The following is a 19,271-nucleotide window of genomic DNA, read 5'->3' as shown; positions in this document are numbered from 1 at the left end:
TCGCGGTGCATGGGTCTCTCACTGTCGCGGCCTCTCTTGTTGCGGAGCACAGGTTCCAGATGCGCAGGCTCAGTAGTTGTGGCTCACGGGTCCAGTTGCTCCGCGGCATGTGGGATCTTCCCAGACCAGGGCTCGAACCGTGTCCCCTGCATTGGCAAGCAGATTCTCAACCACTGCACCACCAGGGAAGCCCTAGATAGTGCATTTTTAAGCTGATTGAATTATGTTGGTTTTACCTAGTTTCAGTAAAAACAGGATGCTATTCTCCGTGTCTCTTTCTTGGAATACATCTTATAAACTCAAAGTGAATTTGTAAACGGCCATTTCTTTGCTTCAACTTTCCCTCTGATTGGTGTAAATAGCGGGACCAATAAGCAGAATATAAGTCCCCAGTGAATGTTTTCAAGGCCTGGGATGATGTGCTTCCCCAGCTCCACTCCCTCTGTACATTGACTGGTGCATCAAATAGGAGGCCGGCCCAGATCATCTTGCTGAGATTATACATGTTGCCCATGTACCTCTGGCATCGAAAGCATACATATTACATCTGTCCTCAGCAAGGAATACAATTACTATAAATGAGTGAATAAGCAAGAGTTCATGTGTTAGTGAACAGTCAGGTTGTGGACTCAAGGGGATGGTGGGGATTTCTGAGGACAAAAGGAAAAGCAATGAAGGATCTACTTCAGAAAAAGAGGATTGGGGCATGTTTGCTGGGTGACTTGCAGTGTAAGCCTTCCCTTCATCTCCGTAGGAGACCGCGGCCAAAATATCAACCATTCACTTCATGCTTGAGGAGATGGATTTGTGCTTTTGACCTTCTGTGGAGATGGATTGCCAGGCTGAGACTTGCCTCCAGTCAGGTGGGGACAGAGCAAGGATACCCCAAGAGTTGGTAACATCAGGTTCCTGTGTTCTTTCACTCACCAAAAGGGGTCCGGGAGGAGACAGACACAAATGGCCACATATTGTGTGATTCCATTTATGTCAAGTGTCCAGAAGAGGCAAACTATAGGAACAGAGAGTAGATCAGTGGCGTCAGAGGATCGGGAGAGGAGGGAATTGGAGCTGACTGCTCATAGGTCTGAGGTCTCTTCAGGGTGATGGAAATTTCTGGAATTCGTTGTGATCGTTCTCCCACTCTATGAATTTACTAAAAAACACTGAATTTTATAGTTTTAAAAGGTGAATGTTATGGCATGTGAATTATATCTCAGTTAAAACAGGGAGATCTAGGGATTGGCTATGCCTAAAACTCAAAAAAAAATACAGCACGGAAATCCATTTTTGAGAGCTGAAAGGCTGTTTGATCTAATACTCCGGCATGCCTCATTGCCCAAGGCAGGTAAGGCTCCTTTTCTCACTACCCTGACTTCACACTTCACCTGAAGGTCAGAAGATCCAGGGCTGTGCCTTCATACAATGTCCTTCTTAGGCAAATAGGGAGTTGGCAGATTTCAAACTTCTTTGACTCCCAAATTCTTCTGCATGCCAGGGCATGAGGAATAACTATATATTGATATTCTGATATAAGCCAAAAAAGGTTAACAAACAGAGAGATTAGTGACAGCAAAAGTAATGTGAATTAAGAATAATGCAAACCATAGCCAGTTCATCTTTTCAAGTCTTCCTGTTTTCGAGTTTCTTTGCAGCATCAATCTTCATCCTTCCAGAAGGTCATAAAAAAATCATAGGAGGTAAAGTGCTCAACTGTGTTTTTCTATTGATTTGTACTTTTCTCATTCAGATTTACAACTTTCAGTGGAATGATTTAATAAGTCATTTAGGAGATCTGCTTTGGCACAAGGTAAATTACACCAGCCTGCAAGTTCTATTTACTGTTCAATCTTCACTATTGTAAAGGTGACTTTTGAGAAAATTTCAGGTCATCAGCCTCCATTAGTTGCCCATTATTATCCAGAAAATAATTCTGGGTGAGATGATTTGTGAACTGTATAGAAACATACCTATTAGAGTCAGAGGACGGAGGCTGTTTAAATATGTTTGGGTGGTACATAAAACGAAGTCTGAAAACCAAAATGCACTGTTAGAGGGAGAACCTAGTAAGATTTTCTTCTGATGTATGATAATCCATCTTATCTTTTATATCCTTTAGCACGTAAAACTTAACCAGTCATAGCATTAAAACCCTTTTTTGATTTGGTGGTCCATAAGAAGCCATGGTGTGGTAGACAGATTGAAAAATTTCTAAATCTTTACACATACACCATCTCCCTGTCCCTAACCCCTGAAATGTAAATTTGCGGTTTCTCTTATCAAGAGGTAGAATCTAACATATAATATTGTAACTCAACTCCACTTAAATTTTCAAAAAGATTTTCCTTTCCCCTTGAATTTGGTCTGGGGGGTGTGTGTGTGTGTGTGTATAAGACTGACTTTCAGTAGATCTCAGCAAGAGAGCTGCTTTGCTACATACAAAACCCCAACTAGTTTGGCTTTAGGAGTTGCTTTGGCCAAGAAAATGTGCCAGGATCGATTCACTTCCCTTCTCTTCCTTAGAACCTTGCTGAGATGTGGACAAGCCCGGGCTAACCTGCTGGATGATAAGAGACAGGTTGCCTAGTTATTCTCATCACTCAGCCAACAGCCAGCCAACTGCCCAACATGTCAGTGAAACCATTTTAGACCGATGAACCCCCAGCCTACCTGCCAGCCCACCACAGATGCATAAACAAGCCAGCCAAAATCTGCCAAGCCTATCCTAGGTTAGCAGAATCATCCAGTTGATCCATATATTATTTATTGAATATAAATGCTAATTATTTTAAGCCACTGTTTTGGGGTGGTTTGTTACGCAGCAATAGCTAACGTCACAATGTGCCTTTGTGGTGTATATGTTTTGCACACTATCTATGGAACAGCTCAAACTTCATTGCCTTGGGTGAAATTGTTGAAACTCTGGCATGTTCAGAAGCCATCAGCTAACCAAGGGAACGTGTACCAGCTCTTGCTCCTACTCAGGTACCAAGGGAGAGAATGGATAGAGGCAGCAACACATCTTTGGGATCTTGTAGCTAGCATGACCTGGGTTTTATTTTGTAAGAAATAAAAGTTTGCAGAAAACTAGAAAGGAGAATATAAAATATGTTTTTGCCATAAAATTAATAACTTTTTATTTTGTAATATTTGTTTCTAGACACTGTTTGAAAAAGAAATAAAACATTTTGGATTTGGCTAAAGTTCTTTTTACCATTACGTGGATCCCAATCCTTTGCCCTTCTCCCAGAGGCAGTACTATCCTGAGTTTGGGGTAGTGTGGACAAATATTGTGCACATGAAACTTCTTGCTCTTATACTCTTCATCATATTTTAGCATATATAGATGCATATTTACATATACATATATACATACATGTATAAATATACATATGTACATACGTGTATAAGTATACACGTATGTACATATACAAAACTACATCAATTTGTGTTTTCACATAGGCACACATTTAGTTCTAACTGCTGTATAAAAGTCTATCACGTGGATATACTACCCTGTATTAATTCCTTTACCATTGTTGGACATACAGATTGTTTCCAAGTCCCCCTTTTACTAACAGTGCTGCAAAGAACTAGCACTTGTACATAGTTCCTTGTATTCAAATGCCAGTCTTTCTCCAGGTCATACACCCAGAATTGTTGGATGGTCAGACATGTGGGGTTTTTTTTCCCACATTTTCTAGAGTCTAAAGTTACCCCATTAGAAATGGCTTTGCAAGAGTTCCCGGATGTTAAGTTTCAGGGCAGTTGTCTTGCAAGACATTTATAATACAGGGAGCTAAAAGAAAAGAAAAACTGGATGAAAACTTGAAATCGCTTTGAAACGTCCTCCGCATTACCTCAACTCACATCGACCCTTCCCTAACAAGAGTGTTTTTAGGCGGTATTGGGGATTGTTCTTTGATGGGCTCATAGAAATTAGAAATAAAAACTTAACTTCACAGTGGTAAAAAAGCAGGGTAGGAGGTGATGGTCTGCTACTTTGCTGACTAATTGGTTTCCAGGGCAACTATAAATGACATTATGGAAAGGAGTTGAAAGGTCACCCAAGGAATATTTCAAATATTGTGTTGAATGCGGCAAACGCACCCCATTAGATAATTTCTGAGGGGTCACGGGTTCATTAGTCCATAAGGCAAACCAGTTCCTTTGGTCTTCTCAACTGAGAGCTCAAATTTAAAAACCTGCATTTTACCATGCCAAGACATGATATGGTAAACGTACTATGGTACAATCAAGGTTAGGTCAAACAACATTGTCTCTGTAAACAGGAGAAAATCACTCTTGTTGCTTAAAGAGTCAGTAGCTAAATGTTCTTAGATTTTACACATCCTGTGTCAAAAGTGAATGAGCCTATCCTCCCCATAAATGTTCTTCTCAACGAATTGCGTGTACCCTTTGTCCTTTGGGTTTAGTCCAGACGGGTAGATCATGACAGGATGATGTCAACATAACTGTATTGCTTTCGATGTGTAACCTTATCTGAGAGCCACCTGAGGTTTTTTGATTTATGTCAGGTTACATTATAGATGCTCCGTAATGTAGCTGCTCTTAGTATAAAATTGCTGATTTGTAGAAGTAATACTCTATCATGCATTTCGTACAGAAAAACAAGGAGAAATAAAACTATTGGAAAACTACATCTTTGTCTTCAAAACGTCCAAGCCAGACCGATCACAAAATCATGATTAAAATAATATCAACGGGGTTTCCCTGGTGGCGCAGTGGTTGAGAGTCCGCCTGTCGACGCAGGGGACACAGGTTTGTGCCCCGGTCCGGGAGGATCCCACATGCCGCGAAGCGGCTGGGCCCGTGAGCCATGGCCGCTGAGCCTGCGCGTCCGGAGCCTGTGCTCCGCAACGGGAGAGGCCACAACAGTGAGAGGCCCGCGTACCGCAAAAATATATATATATATATATCACCGTACAAACTGAATGCCGTTTCCTTCGTAACCAAGCGCTTACGCACTGCGGCTGTTAACTTTTGCAGTTTGAGGTGCGACAGCAAAACCAGCACAGATTTCATTTTCCTTCTTCACAATGTCACGGGGAGAAGATGTGTTCTTACCAGAGGTCTGAGCTATCTGAGCATCTGATATTTTTCTTTCCTTATTGAGTCGAGAACTTTCACCTTTTCACTTAAAGGAAGCACTTTAAGGCTCCTCTCTGGCATTTCCAAATCACCAGCATCACTCCTCTGGCACTTTGGGGCCAGAATTAAGTAAAATCAGGGCCTCTTGAACACAGCACTGCGACACTGTGACAGGTGATAACTTCTGCCACTAAGTAACTACTGGGCGGGACTCGCTGGACAAAGGGACGATTCATATCCCAGAGGAAACAGAGCTGTATCGCGAGATTTCATCACGCGAGATTTCATCACGCGAGATTTCATCACACTACTCAGAATGGCACGCACTCTAAACTTTATGAATTGTTTATTTCTGGAATTTTCCATTTAATATTTTCCGGCCTCGTCTGACCACAGGTAGGTAAAACCACAGAAAGCAAAACCAATGATAAGGGCTTCCCTGGTGGCGCAGTGGTTGAGAGTCCGCCTGCCGATGCAGGGGACACGGGTTTGTGCCCCAGTCCGGAAGGATCTCACATGCCGCGGAGCAGCTGGGCCCGTGAGCCATGGCCGCTGAGCCTGCGCGTCCGGAGCCTGTGCTCCGCGACGGGAGAGGCCACAGCAGTGAGAGGCCCGCGTACCGCAAAAAATAAAAAAAATAATATAAATGAAGTAAACTCCTGCTTGCTCCCAGAAATCACTCTAAAGGGAACACCTGATGCTGGGTTTTTTGTTCTGTCCTCGCTGTTTAGAATCAAGGCTTTGGTTTTGGAAATATCCAGCATATTTTGTACCCTTAAGGGAAATTTTATAAAGAGGTTTTAGGTGTTGCCAGTTTTTCAGTGATTATCTGGCAGTTCCGAATCCACGGGTCTCTGGTCTGCTACGTTTTGCGGAAAATGGGGCTGTGCGTACCACCTTTTTTCCTGTGCTGGCTTGCTTCCCGTTTCTGCCAGTAGAGGGCACTGGAGAGGGAAGCCGGAGGCAGGGAGGCGGGGTTTCATCCTGACGGGCTCGCTTTTCCTGTCCCGGATGCGAGGGCACCTCGCCTTGGCGGTCGCCCCTGGTTGCAGCTTGCACCTTCTTTCAGGACTTCCAGAAGCAGCCTAGTGGGAGGCGCCCCCTTCCTCAGGAGCACTTTCTCTAAACCCCTGGTCTCAGCGGCAGCCGGGTAGCAGCGCTCTCTCCTCCACAGGTATCAATACGTTTTACACATTTGGAAAGTTCTTGATACATTTGCCAAATTGCTTTCCAGACGAATTATTGTGATTTACACTCTCACTGGTTATGTGTGAAAATGCTTCTAGAAGGCCCACTCCCATGCATTGGTTGTTCTTAATTAACTCATCATTGTCTTTTACCCGCAAAGCCTAAAATATGTATTATCTGGTGCTTTATAGATAAGGTTTGCCAAACCTGATCCAGGTTTTCAAATATATTACAATTGTGCCTGCCTATTTTTTATATTTTCAGAGTTATTTTTCAGTAGCTGTTGTTAGGCCCATTTTAACCCTCATTATTGAGGCATTTTCCTCCTTTTTAATTGATTTTATTTGTTAAAGGGACCACTTTTATGGTTTTTTTCCCCAAGAAATTTGCAGTTGGATTTATCAATAAGGCTATGTTGTTGTTTTCTAATGTATTTCTTTTTATGCTTTAATTATTGTCATCGTTCTGCTTAATCTTAAAAAATCATTTTCTGAAAATGTTAAGGTATTATTTTTATTATTGTTAAACCAACCAACCCCCATCTCTTTTAAAAAATCACCATACGAACATTTTCAGCCTCCCCAAAGCTTTCCAAGTTAAAACGAAAAGGCACAGACACATCGAAGCACAATTAAAAAGAAGGGGGGAAAATCATCCATCCTCCCACCACCATAGCAGGTGCCTTAATCATTTTGGAGTTTTTTCTTGTCTCCTCTTTGAGGCATGTGTGTTTCAAAGGTTAGTTGAAGTCCTCTGTTCTCTGATATTTAAATTACATTTGCCTAAGTGCCCTTTTCCACACTCTCTGGGAAATCTAATCCCCTGGTCCACGTTTCTGTGACTCCAATGGGACTTTTCTCACGTGTATATCAGTTTCTTCTCCATAGCCTTCCTCTCCTCAACCATTTTCTCTCTCTTTTCTTAAAAATTAATTTAGGGCTTCCCTGGTGGCGCAGTGGTTGAGAGTCCGCCTGCCGATGCAGGGGACGCGGGTTCGTGCCCCGGTCCAGGAAGATCCCACATGCCGCGGAGCAGTTAGGCCCGTGAGCTGTGGCCGCTGAGCCTGCACGTCCGGAGCCTGTGCTCCACAACAGGAGAGGCCACAACAGTGAGAGGCCCACATACCGCAAAAAAAAAATTAATTTAGTTTTGGCTGCATTGAGTCTTCGCTGCTGCGCCCCAGCTTTCTCTAGTTGTGGCGAGCGGTGGCTTCTCTTGTTGCGGAGCACGGGCTCTAGGCACGAGGGCTTCAGTAGTTGTGGCGCATGGGCTCAGTAGTTGTGGCACACGGGCTTAGTTGCTCCACAGAATGTGGGATCTTCCCGGACCAGGGCTCGAACCCATGTCCCCTGCATTGGCAGGTGGATTCTTAACCACTGTGCCGCAAAGGAAGTCCCTCTTTTTTTTTCCCCCCTGGGAGGAGTTATCAACTTTGATCCTTTTATCACTAGTCAATTACAAGTTGCTTCTCATCAGCAGACTTAAATTCAACAACTATGGTTTTTGGTTTCCATGAAGTCTTTGTTTCTCCTGACCTGTTTTCTGTTTAATAAGACAAGTATCGATAGAATTGGAAAATAATGCTTTCTTCAAAGATGGGATTCTGAAACCCCTGACACTGAGATGGTGGATTTAAAAAATAAAAATCTTTCCAGAGGTTAGAATATGATTATATTTTGTGTCTTACTGCCGTTGCCAGATGATTTCACTCTTTCTTAGATGATTCTCCATGTCTTACTTGTAGTTTAGGAGAGGCATTTTTCATCCAACCTGCTCACACTGCCATCTGAACAGAATGATGTTTTTTGCTTTGAAGCTATGAAAGAAGATGATGGAGTTGGCTTGTTTTAAAATTCTTTTAAAATATCAAAGTTTTGAAATACTAAATAGGACATCAGAACCTTAAGTTGAGTGCATTTATTGCTGCGTAATGACAAAGCTTGGTGGTTTAAAATGACAGTATTCCTTTTCACTGCCCTGTCAGTTACCTAGACTGTCACGTAGTTCCCCGCAGTGTTGGCTGTGGCCACTCCTGCGACTGTATTGAGTTGAGAGCTCAGCTGGGGCTGAAACATCCCGGACGGCTTCACTCAAGACTGGCACCGCACCTGGGGTGCCTGCTATGTCTGGGGACTGGTGGGGCCTGTCCAGCAGGGGAGACAGACTTTCACATGGTGACTCATGATGCCAAAAGCAAAGCAGAAGCCACCAGGCATCTTCCACCATATTCTGCTGTCAAAGCAAGTCACAGGGCCACTCCAGATTCAGAGGGAGAGAAAATAAACTCCATGCCTTAACGGAGAGAGCAGAATGCACCACAGCCAGGCGAGTACTCCTTGGCAGCGATATTTGCAGACAGTCTATCAAAACTTAATGTAGGGCTTTCCCTGGTGGTGCAGTGGTTAAGAATCCGCCTGCCAATATGCAGGGGACACGGGTTCTAGCCCTGGTTTGGGAAGATCCTACGTGCCGCAGAACAACCAAGCCCGTGCACCACAACTACTGAGCCTGTACTCTAGAGCCCGTGAGCCACAACTACTGAAGCCCGTGCACCTAGAGCCCATGCTCCGCAACAAGAGAAGTCACTGCAATGAGAAGCCTGCGCACCGCAATGAAGAGTAGCCACCACTTGCCGCAACTAGAGAAAAGCCTGTACACAGCAACGAAACCCAACGCAGCCAAAAATAAATACATAAATAAATAATTTTTTAAAAAACTTAATGTAAATCCCATGAATTACATTCAGGAAAATAATCCCCTAGATGCTGAAATTTTACATATCTGGTATTCATTGTGCCGTGGGACAGTGTGGATAAATAATTAAATGTCTAGTGCATCGGTCAGTAAAGGGCCAGGTAGTAAATAATTTAGACTTTCTGGGGCATACAGTTTGCACTGCAACCACTCAACCTCTGCCATTAGAGTGCGAAAGCACCACAGAAAATATAGACATAAATAGATAGGGGTGGGTTCCAGTACAACTGTTTTTACTAAAAGCCGGTGGTGGTCAGCATTTGTCCTGCAGGCTGTGTTTTGCCACCCCTGGTCTAGGGAAATCCTGTACTGCTTTTCCTGCTTTCTAAAGGGATTTTAAATTACCTAGGAAGGAGATTTCAGATTCTAATAATACCTACATAAGCTGTCTGAAACTAACTAAAGTTAATATAATAATGAACAAGTAGTGAACTTGTACTTGTTATTTTTGTACCATTAGCATCACCCCATGCTAATAGCATCAAGCACCGTTTGTAGAGTCTGTTTATGACTTGAGAGTGATGCATGGTGGTACATCCTTTTTCCTTACTTGATTACCATTGCCTTTTAGATTCTGTAAAATCACTTAATGTCCTCAGAGAAAGGATATTTGATAATGTGAAATCCTATTTGGCAAACAGTGGGATAGTTGCTATTTTCAAAATACATTTACTAGCTTTATGTTCCTGTGACTCCAAATATTTGAGTTCTTGGGCTCTTAATAATGAAGTGAACGGAAAGTCATGATTTCAAAACCCTCTTCACCACTTTTTTGCAGTAAATGATTTTTTTTGACCTCTGCACTTTTCTGTAAACTCTTAACATCTCATATTTCATTCGTGATACATTAGTACTGATAAATGGAATATTGCCTGCAGTATCGGCAAACAAAGGATGTCGCAGTCATCAGTGATTGCAGCCAGGTGAGCTGGTGAGCCCTGAGGGAACTCAGGAAGGGAAGAATACCTGCCATCTAGCAGCCATTAGGCTGCAGCCACTCCCCGCGGTGAGCCCCGAGGAAACTCACGATGTGAAAACACGGGATACTAGTCCCAGATAGCTGAGGTGCCTATCAAAGGAAGGATTTCAGCGAGCCCAGGCTCTTACATCTTCCCATACATAGAAAAGCGCTAAATTCCTTAACTTGAGATATCTGGTTTTCTTTAATTAACAATAATCTTCTGATGTTCAGGCTACCTGCCCTTTGTTACAAAACTTCTATATAACCTGGCTCCCCCCTCACCTCCTCGCAGTTTCTCAGAGCTGTCTGAAACACTGTCTCCTGGGATGCAGTCCTCATTTTGCCCCAAATAAAACTTAACTCACAACTCTCACGTTGTGCATTTTTTAAAAGTCAGCAGTGCTTTATGAGATCGTAGTTGGGTTTTTTTCACACCCACACATGCCCGTATGTGGGTGGAAATTGTGGAGAGTTTTTTATTAGTGTGCACACCACTTTTTTGTTTGTTTTGCACAGCATTTAAAAGTACAAGATATCCCAGGGAAATTAATTTCCATCCTCAGCACCAAAGATACTTCTTTTCATCTAAATATTTCTTTGTGTGAGCATTATATAATTCAGATATGCCATTCTTCTCATTGCTACAATATGACTTACATTAAATCCAAAGAGAGTATTTCCTTTTGAAATTAAAATAGGGACACTAAACAATATGTAATCTATGAAAAAGTAAATATTTTAAATGTTTTTCAAACTTATAGTCATAGTATTGACCTTTACAACTCTCAGATATTACTCTGCTATTTCATTCTTAGTTACCATAGTTTATTTTCTACCTTCAAGTGAGACACCGGAACAGAAAAGCTCGTGGTGCCCTCTGGGCTTCGTTTTCTCAGTCTGTAAGAGCTCAGGTGGAAACGCTGCTTTTTGTTGTCCTGTCTTCATGTTTTCCAGCTCCCGCCTGGGCTGTCACACCCCCAGCCCCAGAGGTGTGTGCCTATTGTATGCACGGAGGGGCTTGAGAAAACTGTCACCTGTCTGGAGAGTGGCTTTGACTAAGTGTCTGTTTTGTAAGTGTGAAGGGATTCCTTTAGCTTCTCCCGTGGATCCCTTGTCTGTATTGCTCTTGGACCTAGAGTCTGTCATACAGAGTGAAGGAAGTCAGAAAGAGAAAGACAAATACCGTATGCTAACACATATATATGGAATCTAAGAAAAAAAAAGGTCATGAAGAACCTAGGGGTAAGACGGGAATAAAGATGCAGACCTACTAGAGAATGGACTTGAGGACACGAGGAGGGGGAAGGGTAAGCTGTGACAAAGCGAGAGAGAGGCATGGACATATATACACTACCAAACGTAAGGTAGATAGCTAGTGGGAAGCAGCCGCATAGCACAGGGAGATCAGCTCGGTGCTTTGTGACCGCCTGGAGGGGTGGGATAGGGAGGGTGGGAGGGAGGGAGACGCAAGAGGGAGGAGATACGGGGATATATGTATATGTATATCTGATTCACTTTGTTATAAAGCAGAAACTGACACACCATTGTAAAGCACTTATACTCCAATAAAGATGTAAAAAAAAAAATAGCATTGGGCATTCGGTGGCTTCATGCAGACAACACATCTTAGGTTGAAAATTTCAACATCACTAGAATAGCAGTTGTTGCCTGAGCTCCTCCTCCTGCCACAGAAAGTTCCTTCTCAGCTCCTGCACCCACCATGAACCTCTCCAGGAACTGTCTCAGAAATGAAATAAAAATAAATAGAATCCGGGCTTCCCTAGTGGCGCAGTGGTTAAGAATCCGCCTGCCAATGCAGGGGACACGGGTTCGAGCCCTGGTCCTGGAAGATCCCACATGCTGCGGAGCAACTAAGCCCGTGTGCCACAACTACTGAGCCTGCGCTCTAGAGCCCACGAGCCACAACTACTGAGCCCACGTGCCACAACTACTGAGCCTGCACTCTAGAGCCCACGAGCCACAACTACTGAAGCCCACGTGCCTAGAGCCCGTGCTCCGCAACAAGAGAAGCCACCGCAATGAGAAGTCCATGCACCGCAGTGAAGAGTAGCCCCCGCTCGCCGCAACTAGAGAAAGCCCGTGCGCAGCAACGAAGACCCAACGCAGCCAAAAATAAATAAATAAAGTAAATAAATAAATAGAATCCATTCCTCACACCTTTGTTTGGAAGTGGGTTTTGCCTTCTTCTTTGGCCCTTTCAGACTGATGCTTCCTTTGTACTACCTTTTCATTTCATGATTTTTTTTTCCTTCAGCTCCAGAGCGCTCAGCCTGAAGGCTGACTCCACCCCTCCTACTGGATGAGATCAGGCTTCTAGAACCCGGCACAGAGCCTGGATCTCTGGGAGGGGCTGTTTCTCTTTTCTGCTTCCTTGAGGAAAATCAGTGCACGGCGATGCACAGACCTTATTCTATTTCATCCACCAGCCAGCTGAGTGGCACTTTTTTTAGACATATGAAGTTACCGTGCATTGGGTTAGCTTCTCTAAGCTTCCTTTCGAAACCATCTCCTTTGATTCTTGTCCTATTTCCTTTTCAACCATCTGTTGAAGTATCTTCTTTAGAGATACTGAAATTCAGACATGAAATACGCTTGTGAGGTGATTCAGGGCTTGAGAGGAGAATCAAGGATCCACTATGAAACAGAAAAGCCCTTTTCCTATATTTTCTAAAAGGCACAGAATAGTTTGAAAGTGCCAGTAATGACTTTTTTGAAGACTTAGAAGTGACGGTTATTTCAATTCGATTTCCTCGATTACTGTGGAAATTGCCACCTCATAAGGATGTGGGCCTTGGCAGGTGGAAAATGAACACTTTAATTTTCAGCCTAATTGCCTGCAGAGAAACATCGGGATGCATTCCGTGGATACCTCACAGTATGTATTGTTGAGAAATTATTCTTCCAATAGACTGTTCAATACTACCACACTGATTATTTTATCTTTAACGTCTCATTGTAAACAGTAATCTTAAGTAGAATATTCTTTTCCCAAGGATAGTATCCTATTTCCCACTTTTCCTATATCTAAATGAACCAAATCTAATCTTTTGCAGGAACACACAACAAAATTAGCTTGCTATCAGGATGTGCAAAAAGAGTGATATAATGCAAATTGTTTTCAGTGTTGATGACTGAATTGTGTATTTCGATGAAGTCAGCCAAAGAGCATCTGAGCAGATTTTAGTCACCTTAAAGTATGGAGTTGTTTTAAAAAAACAAAACAAAACATGCAACAGTAAAAAAAAAAAATGCCGTTATTTAAGGCAGCATTACACAAATAATACCTAGTAATTAGTGGCAGTCACATGCTTTCTGCTGGAGACTTGCTAGAATCGTGGCTTGGCCTCCAGTCAGCTTGAGTAATGTCACATGCTTTCGGGGCCCATGGCTCCTACTGGGCTTCACGATGGCCAGGTTGACGAAGAACCCATGCCTGGGCCCCTCTGACTGTGGCACCATTTTTCATAATTGACTGTTCTGTAGCTAATTTGTCAACATGGAGTCTGCACTACATTGCATTAAATTAAGTGGTTTAACTTGGGTATTCATTGCTACATGATTCTGTAATACTCATTTTGCATTGGTATAACAAGGACATTCTTTCCACATGGACTCCAACATAAATATATATATATGTGTACGTTTTCATGGTACCTCTTTTTTTTTTGGAGTATAGTTGCTTTACAATGTTGTGTTAGTTTCTGCTGTACAGCAAAGTGAATCAGCTATACATATATCCCCTCTTTTTTGGATTTCCTTCCCATTTAGGTCATCACAGAGCACTGAGCAGAGTTCCCTGTGCTATATAGCAGGTTCTCATTAGTTATCTATTTTATACATAGTAGTGTATAAATGTCAATCCCAATCTCCCAGTCCATCCCACCACCACCCCCGCCTTGGTTCCATACGTTTGTTCTCCACATCTGTGTCTCTATTTCTGCTTTGCAAATAAGTTCATCTGTACCATTTTTCTAGAGTCCACATATATGCGTTAATATATGATATTTGTTTTTCTCTTTCTGACTTACTTCACTCTGTATGACGGTCTCTATGTATGACAGTCTCTAGGTCCATCCGCGTCTCTACAGATGACCCAATTTCGTTCCTTTTTATGGCTGAGTAATATTCCATTGTATATATGTACCACATCTTTATCCGTTCCTCAGTTGCTGGCTATTTAGGTTGCTTCCATGTCCTGGCTATTGTAAATAGTGCTTCAGTGAACATTGGGGTGCACGTATCTTTTTGAACTATGGTTTTCTCCAGGTGTATATGCCCAGTAGTGGGATTGCTGGGTCACATGGTAGTTCTATTTTTAGTTTTTTAAGGAACCTTCATACTGTTCTCTATAGCGGCTGTATCAATTTACATTCCCACCAACAGTGCAGGAGCGTTCCCTTTTCTCCACACCCTCTCCAGCATTTACTGTTTGTAGATTTTTTGATGATGGCTATTCTGACCCGTGTGAGGTGACACCTCATTGTAGTTTTGATTTGCATTTCTCTAGTAATTGGTGATGCTGAGCATCTTTTCATGTGCTTTTTGGCCACCTGTATGTCTTCTTTGGATAAATGCCTGTTTCTGCCCATTTTTTGATTGGGTTGTTTGTTGGGGTTTTTTTTTTTTTTGATATTTGAGCTGCATGAGCTGTCTATATATTTTTGGAGATTAATCCTTTGTCAGTTGCTTCGTTTGCAAATATTTTCTCCCATTCTGAGGGTTGTCTTTTCATCTTGTTTATGGTTTCCTTTGCTGTGTAAAAGCTTTTCAGTTCAGTTAGGTCCCATTTGTTTATTTTTGTTTTTATTTTCATTCATGGTACCTCTTGAACAAAGGAAGAAGAGAAAATTTGTCCAATAATATATATTTTATGTTTTATAACAGAAAAGGATAGTGTAATGATTTTTCAGCTCAAATGAAAATTACAAATTCAGTACTTTTAAAGAATTTGGCTTAGATCTATGAAAGTAATGTATAAAATATGTTTATTTTTAAATGTTTTATTTGAGAAATGTTGAACATATACAAAAGTTGACCCAGTAGAATATTGAGCCCCCAGGTATGATCATCAGCTTCAAGCATTATCAGTTCATCGCCAGTCTGTTTTATCCATACTTTTATCCACTTCTTGTACTGCTCTCAAACTTTTTTGAAGTAAATTCCAGATATCACATCATGTAAAAATACCTTGACAAATGGAAGCATTTTAAAATGTTGGACAAAATAAAGTATAAACAGGTAATAGGTAATAACAGCTATTATGTCAACATAATTCAAGAAATGGAGTGAGGCCTTGGCATTTAAATGTCAACTTTATGGCAGAAAACCAGACTTTTCCAAAATAATAAGTTAGGTGTAACGTGAGAGCCAGTCAAATTGAAATGTTCTGGTTGGTCAATAAATATTTTGTCTGTACGCATATTTGTATATTTGCATATGTATAGAAAAAAAATTTAAATCTCTGAAATTTTAACCCTGGTTGCTCAGAGTAGTGAGACTTTTATTTGCTTTTTTGTATTTCTGTATTTCTTGTTTTACAAATTTCTCAGAATGAGATTTATTGCTTTGGCAATGATTTTGAAAGTATTAAAAATGGTTTTGACTACATGCAAGCTATTGTACCAAGTGCCAGATAGAGGCAGAAAGATCATAGTAGATTATGTCTTGCTCTCAATTCATGATTAGTTTGGGTCGGCTACATCTGTGCCCATGGAAAGCCAGCATGGCACGCATTTTTGCTTCTTGCTCCCTTCTTTGTTCCCCCTTTCTCACATTTCCTGTGGGGGCCACCCCTCTTCCTCACTCCCAGTCCCCGTGGCTTGTATATGAAGTGGATGGCTTCCTTTCCAGCTCCAAAGTTGGGTGCAGGACATAGACTGGCCAGTCCGCTCCTCACAGACCCTTGGCCACCATGGTGATTGGTTGAGGAGGAACACGTGAACAAGGCAAGCCAGTCCAATAAGACTTGAGTGTATTAGACATGGGGAAGATATAAGTGTGGGCAATTACTCAAAAAGTTAAACAAAGAGTTACCACATGACCCAGCAAATCTACTTCTAAGTATCTACCCAAGAGAATTAAAAACATATGTCCACACAAAATACTTGTGCACAAATGTTCATAGCAGCATTATTCATAATAGCCCCAAAGTCGAAACAATGCAAATGTCCATCAAAAAGAGGTGAACAGATGTGGTCTATCCAGACAATGGAGTATTATTTGGCCATAAAAAGGAACAAAGTACTGATATATGCTACAACATGATGAACCTTGAAAGCATTATACTATGTGAAAGAAGCCAGTCACAAAAGAACATATAGATTATGTGATTTCATTTATATGAAATATACAGAATAGGTAAACCCACAGAGACAGAAAATAGATTAATAGTTGCCTAGGGTGAGGAGGGGGCCACAGGTAAGAGGGTTGGGCTCTGGCAAGGGAATGCTAATGGGTATGGGATTTCTTTATGGGGGTGATGGAATTGTTCTAGAATTAGATAGTGGTCATAGTTGTATAACTTTGTGAATACACTAAAGCAGAATTGTACACTTTAAACAGGTGAATTTTATGATATGTGAATCATATCTCAATCTAAATAAGGCTATGGAAATAAGAATATTTAATCACACCAAAAGAAAGTAAATAGATCTACTTTGACACTAAAAGCTTGAGTTAGGGCAGGCATATTAATCATTAAGGTAAAATGGTGATGTGTTTTAACAACATGTTATAAAATTAAACAAAGCAAAGAAGATAAGATAATTTATTTGATGTCTTCTACCCAAGTCAAATTTCAGATTATTCGACTCAGTCATTTTTACAACAATTTTCAGAAATGCTGCTTGCATTTTGCTGCCTTCTCCACCAGGTATCAAGCAGAATAATGACTTTTTCTGTTCTGGTCCAGGATAATTACTGCCTTGGTCATATTAGGTACTTCATAAGCATTTGTTACCTGATTGGATAAATAAATGTTCTTACTATAATGTTTTCTTTTTTTAATTTAATTTTTATTTTATATTGGGGTATAGTTGATTTACAATGTTGAGTTAGTTTCAGGTGTACAGCAAAGTGGTTCCGTTATACGTATACATATATTCATTCTTTTTCAGATTCTTTTCCCATATAAGTTATTACAGAATATTGAGTAGAGTTCCCTGTGCTATACAGTAGGTCCTTGTTGATTATCTATTTTATATACAGTAGTGTGTATATGTTAATCCCAAACTCCTAATTTATCCCTCCCCCATCTTTCCCCTTTGGTAACCGTAAGTTTATAATGGTTTTTTTTTTTAAGAAAACACATATTGGGTGTGTAGAATTATCTTTCCCTTTAAAATGAATAATTTCAGGATGTTGTATTTTGTATTTGTCTAAAGTTTCTCCTTTACTTAATATTTATATGCTAAGTCTTCTTTTTCATAATTTGTTCAGATCAGGATTGAGATAATGTTCAAACATTGTAATTGTTGATATGTCCTTAAGTCTCTTTCTGTGGGGTTTCTCCCTTCCTCCCTTTTTTTTTAATCCTCAAAACATTTATTTTTTGAAGATATTAGTTCTTTGTCTTGTAAAATTTCTCACAGTCTGGATTTTGCTAATTGCATTTACATGGTATTGTTTAACATGTTCCTTTGGCCCCTCTAGTTTCTGTACATTAGTGGATGGGACCAGAGGCTTAATCAGATTCAAGTTCAAGTTTTTTGACAAGACTACTTCATAGCTGCTGTTGTTACTTAAGTAGTCTTTCATATCTGGTCTTGTCTCTCTTGTGATGTCAGCAGCCACTGATGATTATAGCATAGATCCATTAATTCATTGGAGGTGAAAAATGGTGTTCATGGTAGGCAGCCTCTAAGACAGCCCCCAGTGCGCCCTGCCTCCTTGTATGCACGCCCTTGTGTGATGTCCTTCTGGACTGTATCACAGTTGGTGGACATGACCCATAGAATATGAGAGAAGTGATGGTATGTTACTTGCAAGTTGAGGTCATAAAAGGCAGTGTAGCTTCTGCCCCTCTTTTTCAGGGCCACTTGCTCTGAGCAAAGCCAGCAGTCATGTCAGGAGGACCATGTGGAAATGAATTGATGCCTCCTGACAATAGCCCCGTGAGTGAGCTTGGAAGGCAAGTCTTCAGATGGCATCTTGATGGTGGCTCCTGAAAGATCCTGAGCCAGAACCCCTAGCTCAGCCTGAATTCTTGACCCGTAGAAACTGTGTTGTTGTCGGCCTCTATGTCCTGGGGTAATTCGTTACTCAGCAAAGGTAACTAATTCAGTGTTATTCTCATCCTTTCCTTCAGTCTTCATTTATTAGCTGGAATACTTCCATAAAGTGAAACTTTCCTTCAACAACTATTTGATTACTCTGTGATACTGTTGGTATAGGAAATAATAGTTATTCTTTTAATTCAGAAGTATAATCATACCATATATATGACTTTGTACACACACACATATATAAAGGCACACATATGTATACATATAGTCGTAGATAGATAAATTGATTGATTGATAGATAAATTTAAAGAATTTAGAGCATTTTTTAATATTTTTACAGGTTGTCCTGAACATCTTGTGATACTGGTTCTGTAATATTCCACTGAGTTTATTTAGCCATTCCACGTTGTTGGAAATTTGACTTGTTTCCGGTGTTACTGCCAGTAGCCTATCAATTAGAAATACTCTTGCATAAGGCTCTTTACGACTTTAAGATTATTTTGTTAGGTCAGATTCCTAAAAATATAATTGCCGAATCCCAAGTTATAGCATTTTTAAGACCTGGTACATCTTTCTAAATGACTCGCCAAAAAGAAAATAGAATTTCTACTGGCACCAGCAGAATCTGTGTGGCCATTTCACTGCATTCTGCTCAGGGATCTGTGTTATTTATCCATTCAGTATCCATAAAACGAATGCCTGCCACGTGCCAGGCACTGTTCATAAAATTAAAAAGATTCAATTTCTTAATTTTGGTTCAATAGCACCTCACAAATTTTGTATGAAATTTTTTATATCTGCTTTGAAAATATCTTTTGACACCTCTTCTTCTTTACCCTCTGAGTTAGGCAGGCGTTTGTGTCTGCTCACCCCCATCAACCTTACCAACTACATCTCTGACCCTTCTCTCTCCATCCCTTTCCTATTTCGCTTCTTTTCTTTCCTGTAGGCTGTGAAACCAGATAACCACCCTTGTTAGGACAATGAATTAAATGAGGTGCCTGATTCATCTCCTG

Source organism: Globicephala melas, chromosome X (genome assembly GCF_963455315.2).
Source record: "Globicephala melas chromosome X, mGloMel1.2, whole genome shotgun sequence".
NCBI classification, from domain to species: domain Eukaryota; kingdom Metazoa; phylum Chordata; class Mammalia; order Artiodactyla; family Delphinidae; genus Globicephala; species Globicephala melas.
The sequence above is the reverse complement of the archived record's forward strand: the minus strand, read 5'-3'. Positions refer to the sequence as shown.